General features: G+C 40.6%; 1 protein-coding gene across 1 annotated transcript in view; it reads left to right on the plus strand.

Annotated features, from left to right (window-relative positions):
- LOC142647748 (calcium/calmodulin-dependent protein kinase type IV-like) overlaps nt 1-15,134 on the plus strand; it is a 92,693-nt gene that overhangs the window by 74,062 nt on the left and 3,497 nt on the right. The window lies entirely within an intron of this gene.

The following is a 15,134-nucleotide window of genomic DNA, read 5'->3' on the forward strand; positions in this document are numbered from 1 at the left end:
TATAGCCGTATGACGGCTTGTTTTTTGCTAGACAAGTTGTAGTTTTTCACAGCACAATTTATTGTACCACATAATGTACTGGGAAACTGGAGAAAATGATTTGTGGCTTAGAATTGGAAAAAAAAACATTGATTCCTCCATTGGTTTTTTTATTTTGTTTTTACAGCATTCACATGTGGTAAAAACTACAGGTAACTTTATTTTGTGTTTCAATACGATTACGGTGAAACCAAATATATATTTTTTACTCATTTTAAGCCTTCTTTACACACAATTTTTTTATGGTATTTTAAACTGCATCAAAAAACGCTTCTAAAACACTAGCCTTATTAACCCCTTCCCGCTTTGGCCACTTTTGACCTTCCTGACGGAGCCTCATTTTTCAAATCTCACATGTTTCACTTTATGTGGTTATAACTTCGGAATGCTTTCACCTATCCAAGCGATTCTGAGACTGTTTTCTCGTGACACATTGGACTTTATGTTACTGGCAAAATTTGCTCGATACATTAAGTATTTAATTGTGAAAAACACCAACATTTTGTGAAAAATTGCAAAAATTATCATTTTTCTAAATTTAAATGTATCTGCTTGTAAGACAGGCAGTTATAACACACAAAATAGTCGCTAATTAACATCCCCCATATGTGTACTTTAGATTGGCATAATTTTTTGAACATCCTTTTATTTTTCTAGGACGTTACGAGGCTTAGATACTGTAGCAGCACTTTCTCACATTTTCAAAAATATTTCAAAAGGCTATTTTTACAGGGGCCAGTTCAGTTGTGAAGTGGCTTTGAGGGCCTTATATATTAGAAACCCCCAATAAATCATCCCATTTTAAAAACGTCACCCCTTAAAGTATTCAAAACAGCATTTAGAAAGTTTCTTAACTCTTTAGATGTTTCACAGGAATTAAAGCAAAGTAGAGGTGAAATTTACACATTTCATTTTTTTTTTTGTAGAAATTCATTTTTAAGCCATTTTTTTCGTAACACAGAAAGTTTTACCATAGAAATGCAACTCAATATTTATTCTGCAGATTTAGGAAATATCCCACATGTGGCCCTAGTGTGGTAATGGACTGAAGCACCAGCCTCAGAAGCAAAGGAGCACCTAGAGGATTTTGGGGCCTCCTTTTTATTCGAATATATTTTAGGCACCATCTCAGGTTTGAAGGGCTCTTGCGGTGCCAAAACAGTGGAAATCCCCCAAAAGTGACCCCATTTGGAAAACTACACACCTCAAGGAAATTATCTTGGGCTATAGTGAGCATTTTGACCCCACAGGTTCATTGCAGAAATAATTGGAAGTAGGCCGTAAAAATTAAAATCTAAATTTTTTCAAAGAAAATGTAGGTTTAGCAAATTTTTTTCATTTCCACAAGGACTAAAGGAGAAAAAGCACTGCAAAATTTGTAAAGCAATTTCTCCCGAGTAAAACAATACCCCACATGTGGTCATAAACGGCAGTTTGGACACACGGCAAGGCTTAGATGGGAAAGAACGCTATTTGGCTTTTGGAGCTCACATTTAGCAGGAATGGTTTGCGGAGGCCAGGTCACATTTGCAAAGCCCCTAAGGGGACAAAACAATGAAAACGCCCAAAAAGTGACTCCATTTAGGAAATGACACCCCTTGAAGAATTAATCTAGGGGTGTAGTGAGCATTTTGACCCCACAGGTGTTTCATAGAATATATTAGAATTGGGCAGTGAAAATAAAAACAATCCCTTTTCTTCAACAAGACGTAGCTTTAGCTCAAAATGTCTCATTTTCTCAACAAATGAAGGATAAAAATAACCCCCAACACTTGTAAAGCAGATTCTCTGGAGTAAGGAAATACCCATTTGTGGTCATAAACTGCTGTTTGGGCACACGGCGGGGCTCAGAAGGGAAGGAGCACCATTTGGCTTTTGGAGTGCAGATTTTACTGGATTGGTTTCTGGGCGCTATGTCGCATTTGCAAAGCGCCTGTGGGACAAAAGCAGTGGAAACTCCCCAGAAGTGACCACATTTTGGAAACTACACGCCTCAAGGTATTCACCTAGGGGTGTAGTGGGCATGTTAACCCCGCAGGTGTTTGCAGATCTCTGATGGGAAATAATAAATGAAACCCCTGAGAAGTGACCCCATTTTGGAAACTGCGCCCCTCATGGCATTTATTAAGAGGTGTATTGAGCATCTTCACCCCACAGGTCTTTTCCATAAATGATTGCGCTGCGGATGGTGCAAAGTAAAAATTAAAATTTTCCCCCAGATATGCTATTTCAGTGGCAAATAGGTTGTGCCCAGCTTGTGCCACTGGAGAAACACACCCCAAAAATTGTTAAAAGGGTTCTCCGGTTTATGGCGATACCATATATGTGTAAGTAAACAGCTGTTTGGGCACGCTGTAGGGTTCAGAGGGGAGGGAGCACCATTTGGCTTTTGGAGAGCGGATTTTGCTTGGTAGTAGATTTGTTTGAGTATTGCTGGTGTTTATAATGTGGGGGCATATGTAAGCCAGGCAGAGTACATCAGGGGCATAGTCAGGTGGTATAATAATTGGGTTAAAAAAAAACAGAAAAATAATCCATAGATGTGTGTTACGTTGCGAAGCAATCCTATATGCACAGGCCGGTGTCGCACTGATGTCCTTTCTTATCCCCCTTTTGGTCCACACTCCGCACCTTTGCAGTGTTGGGAATTTTGCTAGGAAGTGTTGCCTTGGTATAATACGGGCACCCTCGCTTCCAGCAGATATGTTTGGGCCCTACACTTCCTAGTTCCCTAATTTTAGGGCCTTGATAATTCGCCTCTTGAAACAGAAGAAATGTTCCCCTCGGGCCGGCACAACTGCATATTTTTTATTTCCTGACTTATGGAAGCCTTAATTAATTGTATTTTTTGATAGACATAGTGCTATGAGGGCTGTTTTTTTTTTGTGGGATGAGCTGTAGTTATTATTGGTACTATTTTGGGGTACATGCGACTTTTTGATGACTTTGATGACCTATTTTTTGGAAGGCAAGGGACCAAAAAACTGCTATTCTGGCATAGTTTTTTTTCGGGTCTTTTTATACAACGTTCACCATGCGTTATAAACTACATGTTAACTTTACTCTGCGGGTCAGTACGATTCTGGCGATACCAAATTTATAGCACTTTTTTATGTTTTACAACTTTTTGCACAATAAAATTTCTTTTGTAAAAAGAATGTATTTTTACTGTCGCCAAGTTGTGAGAACCATAACGTTTTAATTTTTTCGTCGACAGAGTTGTATGAGGGCTTGTTTTTTGCAAGACTTTTTGATCACTTTTTATACCAATATTTGTAGGGCAAAGTGACCAAAAAACAGAAATGCTGGTATAGTTTTTTAAGGTTTTTTTTTTACGCCGTTCCCCGCGTGGAATAAATAATATAATATTTTTATAGTTCAGGCGGTTACGGACGCAGCGATACCAAATATGTATGGTTTATTTAATTTTTTTCAATAATAAAGAACTTGATAAGGGAACAGGGCGATTGTGTTTTATTTTATTACTTGAAACTTTTATTATGGTATATGTTTTAAAACTATTTTTTTACACTTTATTTCAAGTCCCACTAAGGGACTTGAAGGTCCAACTGTCAGATTTTTTTTTTCTAATGCATTGCACTACCTTTGTAGTGCAATGTATTAGATCTGTCAGTCATTCACTGACAGCAAGTCGATTAGGCTTCGCCTCCTGGCGGGGCCTAATCGGCTTCCGTAATGACAGAGCAGGAGGCCATTGTTAGGTCTCCTGTTAACATAGCAGCAGTCGCCTGCCATGATTGCATGGCAGGGCTGGCGATCTGCTAGCAACCGCTAAAATGCAGCGATCGCTGCATCTATGGGGTTAATGGCAGTGATCGGAGCTATCTCCGGTTCCTGCTGTTACAGGTAGATATCACTTGTAACATATAGCTGACATCCAACGCTGATGACGCTGGCTCAGCTCCTGAGCTGGCGCCATCTTGCCGTTGGCTACGGAAGCCTTTCAGGCTCCGCCGCCAGGCGGGTCCTGGAAGGCTTCCGCGCTAGGCAGGGGTTCCGATGAGCTGCAAACAGCTTAAATGCAGCGATCACGTTTGAGCGCGGAATTTAAGGGGTTAATTGCGGGGATCAAAGCTAATTTCGGTACCCGGAATTACAGCCGGATGTCAGCTGTAAGATACCACTGACATCCGGCAATGGTGGCACCGACTCAGCTTCTGAGCCGGTGTCCACCATTTGTCGTATGGATATGGCAAAATGCGGGAAGCACTAGCTTTCCATGACTTATCTATACGACAAATGTCGGGAAGGTGTTAAAATGGGTACCGGGAGGCCAGCTGTCCCCAACAGCTGACAATCCACTGTTGCTGATCAGCAGACTCATTTCTGCTGATTTCGGCAATTAACCCCTTAAATGCAATCGCCGCATTTTAGGGGTTTCTAGCACATTGGCAGACCTCACAATAAAATCGTCAGGTTTGCAGATGGCTAGCATGGCGACCGGAGGCCAAGTAATGGCCTCCGTGTCTGCCATGCACGGAAGCCTATCAGGACCAGCCTCCTGATAGACTTCCTGTCAGAGTAACAGGAAGTCACTGTGTCGTTCCCGATGCACACTGTCGGTGACAGTGCCGGTGACAGTGTGCATCGGGAACCGGGAGGTCAGCTGTCCCCGACAGCTGACACTCCACTGTAGCCGATCAGCAGCTCATCGCCGCTGATTTAGTCAATTAACCCGTTAAATGTGGCGCTCAATTGCGATTGCTGCATTTAGGGGGTTTGTAGCACATCAGCAGCCCCCATGCAATTGTGGGGGTTGCTGATGCTTGTTATGGCATCCGGGTCTGCCATGTATGGAAGCCTACGAGGACCAGCTAGAGGCTGTCAGAGTGACTGTGACGTCACACTGACAGTTGAAATACATTACACTGCCTAGGTAGTGTAATGTATTTTAGCAGCAATCAGAGCTGCAGGTAAAAAAAGAAAGTGTAAAAAGTAAAAAAAAAATTAAAAAAAGTTAATAAAAATGTTTTACAAAAGTGTAAAAATAGATTTTTTTTCCTATAATAAGTTTCTTATTATAGGAAAAAAATTAACACATTAAAAAAAAAGTACACATATTTGGTATCACCGCGTTCGTAAAGACTCAAACTATAAAACTGTAATATTATTTTTCCCGCACGGTGAACGCCGCAAAAAAAATAAACTAAATACTATGCCAGAATCACTATTTTTTGGTCACCACCCCTCCCAAAATATAGCATAAAAAGTGATCAAAAAGTCGTATGTATCACAAAATAACACCAATAAAAACGACAACCCGTCCCGCAAAAAACAAGCCCTTACACAGCTTTTTTAACTGAAAAATAAAAAAAGTTATGGCTCTCAGAATTTGGTGACACAGAAATATACTGTAATTATTTTATAAACAAGTGATTTTATTGCGCAAATGCTGCGAAACATTAAAAAAACGATATACATATGGTATCGCCGTAACCATATAATGAACGCCGTAAGAAATAAAGAATTGAAAACGCCAAAATCACTGTTTTTTGGACACCTTAGCTCTAAATAAAATGTGATCAAAAAGATGTACGTACCAAAAAATGGTACCAATAAAAACTACAGCTCGTCGCGCCAAAAATAAGCCCTCACACCGCTCAATCGACCAAAAAATAAAAAAGTTATGGCTCTCAGAATGTGTTGATACAAAACAATTTCTTTTTTTAACAAATATAGTTTTTTCTTTGTAAAAGTAGTAAAATATAAAAAAAACTATATACATTTGGCATCACCGTAATCGTATTGACCCGCAGAATAAAGTGAAGTTGTCATTTTTACCGCACGATGAAAGCGGTAAAAACGAAACCCAAATAACAATGGAGGAATCACAGTTTTTTCCAATTTCACCCTGCAAATAATTTTATTTTCAGTTTCCCAGTACATTATATGGTACTTTAAACGGTGTCAATAGAAACTAAAACTCTTCCCGCAAAAAATAAGCCCCCACACCGCTCTATTGATGGAAAATTAAAAAATGTATGGCGTTTGGAAGGCGGGGAGTGAAAAACTAAAATGGAAAAGCAAAAAAGGATCAGTCCTGCAAAGGTTAATTAATTTCTATTTAAAAAAACAATTATTACCACATGTGGGGTATTGTCCTCCTCGGGAGAGATTGCGTTACAAATTGTTGGCGGCTTTTTCTCCTTTATCCCTTGCGAAAATGAAAACATTCAACATTTTAGTGGACAAAAATGTTGACATTCATTTTCACGGCCTAATTCCACTAAATTCTGCAAAAAACCTGTGTGGTATAAATGCTCACTATACCCCTAGAAAAATTCCTTGAGGGGTGTAGTTTCCTAAATGGGGTCACTTTTTGGGTGTTCCCACTGTTTTGTTCTCTCCAAGGCGTTGCAAACGCGACATGGCACTGAAAACCATTCCAGCAAAATCTGTGCTCCAAAATCCAAATGGCACTCCTTCCCTTCTGAGCCCTGCTGTGGGTTCAAACAGCAGTTTATTACCACATATGGGTTATTTCCGTAATCGGGAGAAGATGCTTTACAAATGTTGGGGTGCATTTTCTTCTTAATTGCTTGTAAATATTACAAATTTCAGATTTTCATTTTCACAGACTAACTCCAATAAATATAGCAAAATACCTGTGGGGTCAAAATGATAACTATACCCCTAGATAAATTCCTTGAGGGGTGTAGTTTCCAAAAATGGGGTCACTTTTGGGGAGTTTCCACTGTTTTGGCACCACAAGACCTCTTCAAACGTGACATGGTGCCTAAAATATAATCTAAAAAAACAGACCCCAAAATCATCTAGGTGCTCCTTTGCTTCTGAGGCCTGTGTTTCGGTTCATTAGGACACTAGGGCCACATGTGGGATATTTCTAAAAACTGCAGAACCTGGTCAATAAATTCGGAGTTGCATTTCTCTGGTAAAATTTTCTGTTACAGAAAAAAATTGATTAAATATTAATTTCTGCAAAAAAATAAAAAATTAGAACTAAACTGGTACCTGTAAAAATAGCATTTTTACATTTTCTTGAAAATGTGAGAAATTACTGCTAAAGTTCTAAGCCTTGTAACGTCCTAGAAAAATAAAAGAACGTTCAAAAAACGATGCAAACATAAAGTAGAGATATTGGAGATGTAAACTAGTAACTATTTTGTGTGATATTACTATCTGTTTTACAAGCAGATGCATTTAAATTTAGAAAAATGCACATTTTCTCTACATTTTGGTGTTTTTCACTAATAAATATTGAATTTATCGACCAAATTTTTCCACTAACATAAAGTACAATATGGCATGAGAAAACACTCTCAGAATCGCTTGGATAGGTAAAAGCATTCCCAAGTTATTACCACATAAAGTGACACGTCAGATTTGAAAAAAATCGGCTGTGCCACAAGGCCAAAACAGGCTGCGTACTAAAGGGGTTACGCGGTGCGAGGGCTTCTTTTTTGCGGGACCGATTGTATTTTTTTTCAGGGTACATAAGACTTTTTGATCATATATTATTTTTTTTTGTGGGAGATGAGGTAACCAAAAACTTGGATTCTGGCGCTTACAATTTATTTTTACTGTGTCCCCCCCTGCGGGTTCAATATTGTTTTATTGTAATAGTTTGGACTTTTACAGACGTGGTGATACCAGTTAATTATTTATTTTCTTTTAGATAACTTTTTGGGGGAAATGGGAAAAAAAATTAACTTTAAATATATATTTTTTTGAATATATCAAAAAAACTTTATTCAACTGTATTTTAGGGGACTTGAACCAGTGATCATTGGAACGGTAGCACAATATACTGCAATGCTAATGTATTGCAGTATATCGTGATTTGTACAGACTCCTATTAAGGCCTGCCTCTGGACTTAATAGGAGCACAAAGATGGCAGACCTGGGGGGCCACCAGGCTGCTATGACAACCATCGGCACCCCGCGATTGTGTAGCATCGGGAGATGATGGGTCGTTGGAGGGGCCGCCCCCTTCTTTCTAATGGCTTAGATGCCACGGTCGCTGTTGACCTCGGAATCGAAGGCATTAAATTAGCAGGATCCCACTCATTGCAGTGACAGCCGACACCCTCAACTTATAGAGTGGGCTGAGGTCATGAGCCTGCTCTGTACTTTCCCTCCTGGCCTCCCAGATGCCAAGAAGGGGTTAAAGAGGAACTGTCACTTCTCCTGTCGTGTCTGTTTTAGTAAATAATTGTATTGCACATGAAATAACTATTCTGGAGCATCTTTTCTTGGAACTCTATGTTGTGTTGCATCTCTGTTGTTGTTCCTAGAAATATATGAATAGATTGACAACTGGATGTTACCAGTTGGTGTGTGCGCCTATTCAAACTTGCCTCCCCAGCTGCATCTCACCAACAACTGGAGGGGTGCCTCACTGGTTAGGTCTGACTCAGTTTGGGTGTATTCACAAGGTGAAGTTTTGCCGCATGTTTCGCCCCGTGGCCAAAAAACACACAAAAAATATATACGTTTTTACAGCGATTTTGCAAATCGCTGTAAAAACGAATGCATTTTTTTAAATGCAATTTTCAGCTGTGCTGCAAAAAACGTGGCAAAACCGCACCGTGTGAATACACCCTTTGAGAAGCACTGATCTACAGGTTGCTGTGGTTCCTCAGTGATTTTAATGTGGAACAAAGCCAACAAAGTGTGATCGATATTAACTGAATCCTGTGTGTCAGAAACACGCAGGACCCATTCTCAGTCGAGCAGTCAGAGAGAGAACGATACAGCTTCTATGTGTACAGTATACATAGAAGCTGTATTGTAAAAAGTAGAAACATTTTTTTATTCATTAGAAAATTGCTTTAAAAACACATAACACATTGAATAATAATAAAAAAAATTCCTTCCAAAGGTGTATATAGCCTTTCAGTTATTAACAACCTAAAGACCGGAAACTACACAGCAGAATACAGTAGCAGCAGTGGCGGACTAAGTAGACCATAGGCACTGGGCTGTTCCACAAACTTGGGCCGCTCTGCCGTGTCTATAGTGAACACCACCTTTCTGTGTGCGCATTGACAAATGGTTGTTACAATTCCCCTTGTCAAAGGGCTCTGTCCCTACATACTGACAGTCTCCAACCATCGCTGACTGTATCACACCGTGTAGGGACTGTCATAGAAGCCCCCTGCAGGTAGACCGTGTTTGTCAGAAGCAAAATGGACTCCCCTTCTTTGTTGAGTGGTGTTCAAATTAATGTTGGCTTTGAGAAATATATACGGGCCCTCTGTACATCAAATCAGGCACAGCAGTCATGATTCTCTGTCAGAATATCTCTGTTTTTACTGGCAAGTATAACACATATATATAGGACAAAACCACAATTACTCTGCAAGATGTGGTCAAGCTATTTGCTGAAATATACAGAATAAAGGCGTGCTCTGTCTGAGACGTTTGACCACACAAGACAAGCTAAGCAGAAAGAAAATGTTACATAAGTCACGTAATGTGAGATAACATCATCTTGACATGTAGGCATAAAACAAAAGATATTGGAATTACACATAGAATAATATGAAAAATTAAACAATTGTTCATCCTTCCTTATTAGGACACATCCTCCTGACAATGGGAATGGTAACACGCATTTGTCTATTAGTCCTGGGTACAAAAAGACTTTATGTGGAATACAAGGATTTCCTATAACAGACATGTCAGGAGAGGGGACAGATCCTCTATAGATCCAGTGACTTACTAGTGATGTTTTCTCTGATGGGAGTCGTTTTCTTTTCTTCATCTGATGCAGACCGTTATGGCGACTTCTCCTGATGAGACATCTTTTCCCATCACTTCTGCAGCCATTTCCAGCCTCTATAGAAACACACAAATTTAGACACCAAGGCCCAGGACCATAAATTAACCCCTTAAGGACGCAGCCTAGTTTGCGCCTTAATTAAGGCTCGGAGCCCATTTTTCAAATCTGACATATTTCACATTATGTGGTAATAACTTCAGAATGCTTAAACCTATCCAAGCGATTCGGAGATGGTTTTCTCGTGACACATTGGGCTTTATGTTCGTGGTAAAATTTGATCGATATATTCAGTGTTTATTGGTGAAAAATTGCAACATTTTGAGAAAATGTTGAAAAAAATTGAATTTTTCTGAATTTAAATGTATCTGCTTGTAAAACACATGGATATACCACCCAAAATAGTTACTAGTTCACATTTCCCATATCTTTACTTTAGATTGGCATCGTTTTTTGAGCACTCTTATTTTTCTTGGATGTTACAAGGCTTAGAACATAAACAGCAATTTCTCATATTTTGAAGAAAATTTCAAAAGCCTTTTGTTTAAGGTACCTGTTCAGTTCTGAAGTGGCTTTGAGGGGCCTATGTATTAGAAACACCCATAAAATACCCCATTTTAAAAACTAGACCCTTCAAAGTATTCAAAACAGCAGTTAGAAAGTTTTTTTTAACCCTTTAGGCATTTTACAGGAATTAAAGCATAGTGGAGGTGAAATTTGCAAATTTCATTTGTCTTGCTGAATTTCAATTTTATTCAATTTTTTTCTGCAACACAGAAGGTTTTACCAGAGAAACACTACTACATATGTATTGTCCAGATTCTGCAGTTTTTAGAAATGTCCCACATGTGGCTCTAGTGTGCTTGTGGACTAAACCACAAGCCCCAGAAGCAAAGAAGCACCTAGTGCATTTTGGTGCCTCCTTTTTATTACAATATATTTTAGGCAGCATACCAGGTTTGAAGAGGTGTTGAGGTGCCAAAACAGTAGGAATCCCCCAAAAGTGACCCCATTTTGGAAACTACACCCCTCAAGGAATTCATTTATGGTGGTTGTTACCATTTTGATCCCACAGTTTTTACACAGAACGTATTTGAATTGGGCTGTGAAATTAAAAAAATGATTTTTTTTTCCAATGAGATAAATACCCCATTTTGTTGCCCAATTTATCCTGAGTCCAGCAATACCCCATTTGTGGTGATAAACTGCCGTTTGGGTCCATGGGAGGTCTCAGAAGGAAAGGAGTGCTATTTGTTCTTTGGAGTCCAGATTTTGCTGGATTGGTTTTCGGGTGCCATGTCGCATTTGCAGAGCCCCATAGGTATCAAAGCAATAGAAGCCCACCAGAAGTGACACCACTTTGGAAACTACACCACTCAAGAAATTCATTTATGGGTGTTGTGACCCCACAGTATTTTCATAGAATTTATTTGAATTGGGCTGTGAATTAAAAAAATTTAAATTTATTCCAAGAAGATGTAGTTTTGGCTCAAAATTTCTTATTTTCAAAAGAAATAAAATACCCCATTTTGTTGCCCAATTTGTCCTGAGTGCGGCAATACCCCATTTGTGGTGATAAACTGCCGTTTGGGCCCATGGGAGGGCTCAGAAGGAAAGGACCACTATTTGGCCTACTGTGGATTTTCTGGTGCGAAGTCATGTATGCAGAAGCCCCTGAGGTACCAGTACAGTTGAAACACCCGAGAAGTGACCCCGTTTTAAAAACGACACCCCTTAAGGCATTCATCTAGAGGTGTAGTGAGCATTTTCACCGGAGACATACACCCCATAAACTGTAATGTGGGTTCTCCCGAGTATGAAAATATCCTACATGTGGCTGTTATCAGCTGCCTGGGCACACAGCAGGGCTCAGAAGGGAAAGATGAGGGGGATAAGCTGTGCAGAGTGCATCAGGGTAAGTAAAACTGGGGTAGATTAAAAATCAAGGGATGTATGATAAATTTTAAAACACTCTTTCATACAGAGCCCTGGTTTTTTGGGACACGTGTCACATTGATATATTGTGTTCTTCCTTATCCCCCTCTTATAGCAGACTTTGCACCTCTTTTGACTTTTTCCCTTCTACCCAGTTTGGGGGAACTTCTCCTGGAAATTGTTGCCCTGGTACGATGCGTGTGGCCTCGCTTCCAGAAGAACTGGGTGCCCCCCTTCTTGGTCCCTAAAGATTAGGTTCTTGATAACCACCTTTTGAAATTCCAGGAAAGTTCCCCTCTGGCCTGTACATCGACGTAGCACGTACGCATTGTACAATGCCATCTGTATGATGTGCACGGCCAGCTTCTTATACCACACCCTTGATTTCCGCATGGTGCTGTAGGGCTTCAGGACTTGATCTGACACGTCCACCCCTCCCATGAACCTACTGTAGTCCAGGATGCAGTCTGGTTTGGGGGTCTCTGTATTGGTACCTCGTACAGGTACATGGGTACTGGTGTGGCCATGTATTGTTGTCAATACAAGGACTTCTCTCTTGTCCTTGTACTTGACACACAATATGTTGCTGCTAGAATGTGCCCTGCTCTCACCCCTTCTGAGTGTTTGCCCAAGCAGTGTCTTAGGGAGGCCTCTCAGATTTCTTCTAGCAGTGCCGCATGCCGCAGTACTTCTGGAAGCGAGGCACTTGAAGAGTGGGACGCTGGTATAAAAATTATCCAGGTAGAGGTGGTAACCCTGGTCCAGCAATTGGGTGCACCAAATCGCACACAATTATTGCATTAAATCCCAGTAAGGGGGGGGGCATTCTTGGGGCTGAATACTGGTGTCCTTCCCTTCATATAGCCTAAATTTGTAAGTATACCCTGATGCACCCTCGCACAGCTTATACATCTTCACGCCATACCTTGCCCTCCTACCCGGCAGGTACTGGCGGAATTGAAGCCTCCCTTTAAAATGTACCGAGGACTCATCAATAGAAATACACTTCTTGGGGGTGAATGCTTGGGAAAACCGGGCACTGAAACGGTCTAATAGGGGTCTCCGTTTATACAAACGGTCAAAACTGGGGTCATCTCGGGGTGGGCACTGCTCATCAGTATAATGTAAGAAGCAAAGTATTGCCTCATTTATTTATTTTTTAGGTTCCAGTTCAGTTTCTGAAGTTGCTTTGAGGAGCCCATATATTAGAAACCCCTATCAAACACCCCATTTTAGAAACTAGACCCCTCAAAGTATTCACAACAGCATATAGAAAGTTTATTAACCCTTTAGGTGTTTCACAGGAATTTAGAGCAAGGTAGAGGTGAAATTTACATTTATTTATTTTTTGCCAGAAAATCCTTTTTATTCCATTTTTTTCTGTAAAACAGAATGTTTTACTAGAGAAACGCAACCCAATACTTATTGCCCAGATTCTGCAGTTTTGAGAAATATCCCACATGTGGCCCTAGTGCGGTAATGGACTGAAGCTCCGGAGCACCTAGAGGATTTTGAGGCCTCCTTTTTATTAGGCACCATGTCCGGTTTGAAGAGGTCTTGTGGTGCCAAAACAGTGGAAACCCCCCAAAAGTGACCCTATTTTGGAAACTAGACCCCGTGAGGAATTCATTGTAGTTTTCATGAGGTGCATGCAACTTTTTGTTCTACTATTGTTTTATTATTCTATTTTTTATACAGTGTTCACCATGCGCTATAAATGACATATTCACTTTATTCTGCGTGGCGACACGATTACGGCGATACCAGATGTTTATAGTATTTTATGTCTTATGGCTTTTGCACAATAAAATACTTTTTGTAAAAAATCATTTACTTTTTGTGTTACCTTATTCTAAGAGCCATAACTTTTTTTATTTTTCCATCAAGAAAGCCGTGTGAGCACTTATTTTTTGCGTAACGAACTGTAGTTTTGATCAGAACCATTTTTAGGTAAATGCGACTTTTTGATCTCTTCTTATTCCATTTTTTGGGAGGTGAAGTGACCAAACAATTGTGATTCTGGTATGATTTATTATTATTTTCTTTTATGGCGTTCCCCGCACGGGATAAATAACAAAATAATTTTGTAGTTCAGGCCGTTACGGATGCGGCGATACCAATTATGTATCGTTTATTTGTTTATTTATATTAATAATAATAAAGGACTGATAAGGGAAAAAGGGGGATTTTTACTTTTATTACTTTTAAAACTTTTATTTTCTTATTTTTACACAACTTTTTTTAACTTTATTACTTTGTCCCACTAGGGGCCTGTTGGGCAGGAGGCCCTGATCGCAATTCTAATACACTGCACTACATGCGTAGTGCAGTGTATTAGAGCTGTCAGCTACTCACTGACAGCAAGCGTAGTGGGTCCTGACTTTGTCAGGACCCACTAGGCTTTCGTAGATGGCATAGCCAGATGCCATTGTTAGACGTCCGATTGCCATAGAAACCATCGCTGCCCGCTATCATGTAGCGGGCCGTCGATGGTGGTTTAACCCCTAAGAAGCCGCGATCGCTATTGAACGCGGCTTTTAAGGGGTTAATCAGCGTTGACACAGTGATCAGTCCCCGCTATGGGAGCTGCGGCAACCGCTGTACAAGACAGCAGCTGTCACAGCTCCTGTATGTGTCGGGAGTACGGCCGAAATGGCCGTTCCTCCCGTGACGTACTATTCCGTCACGGAGCGAGAACGGGATGGTTACCATGACGGAATAGTACGTCACTGAGCGCTAAGGGGTTAAAGTGGTTGTCCGGGCACAGACCGTTTTTTAAACTGATGACCTATCGATGTACCCGGGCAACCCCTTTTACTAATAAATTTGGACCCTAGACTAGATCATAGAATACATACAGACACAGACCTTCTAAACTATTGCAGTCCCCAGACCAGACCCCCCCTAAACAAATACAGACCCCAGAACAAGCACCCAAAATAAATAAAGACCTCAGACCAGACCCCTAAATACAGTCCCCAGACCTGACCCCCTACACTAATATTGACCCCAGACCTGACTCCCTTAATACAGACCCCAGACCAGACCCCCTAAACTAATACAGACCCTAGACTAGGCCCCCTAAATAGACCCCATAAACTAATATAGACCCCAGACCCCTAAATACAGACACCAGACCTCAAACTAATACAGACCCCAGACCTGACCCCCTACATTAATAATGAACCCAGACCTGCCTCCCTTTAGTAATACAGACCCCAGACCAGACCCCGTTATCTAATACGGACCCCAGACCAGACCCCTAAATACAGACCCCTAAACTAATACAGACCCTGAAACAGGCCCCCTAAATACAGACCTCAGACCCCTAAATATACAGACCCTAAAACCCCTTAAACTGATACAGACCTCAGACCCCCTAAATACAGACCCCAGA

Source organism: Rhinoderma darwinii, chromosome 1, assembly GCF_050947455.1.
Source record: "Rhinoderma darwinii isolate aRhiDar2 chromosome 1, aRhiDar2.hap1, whole genome shotgun sequence".
NCBI classification, from domain to species: domain Eukaryota; kingdom Metazoa; phylum Chordata; class Amphibia; order Anura; family Rhinodermatidae; genus Rhinoderma; species Rhinoderma darwinii.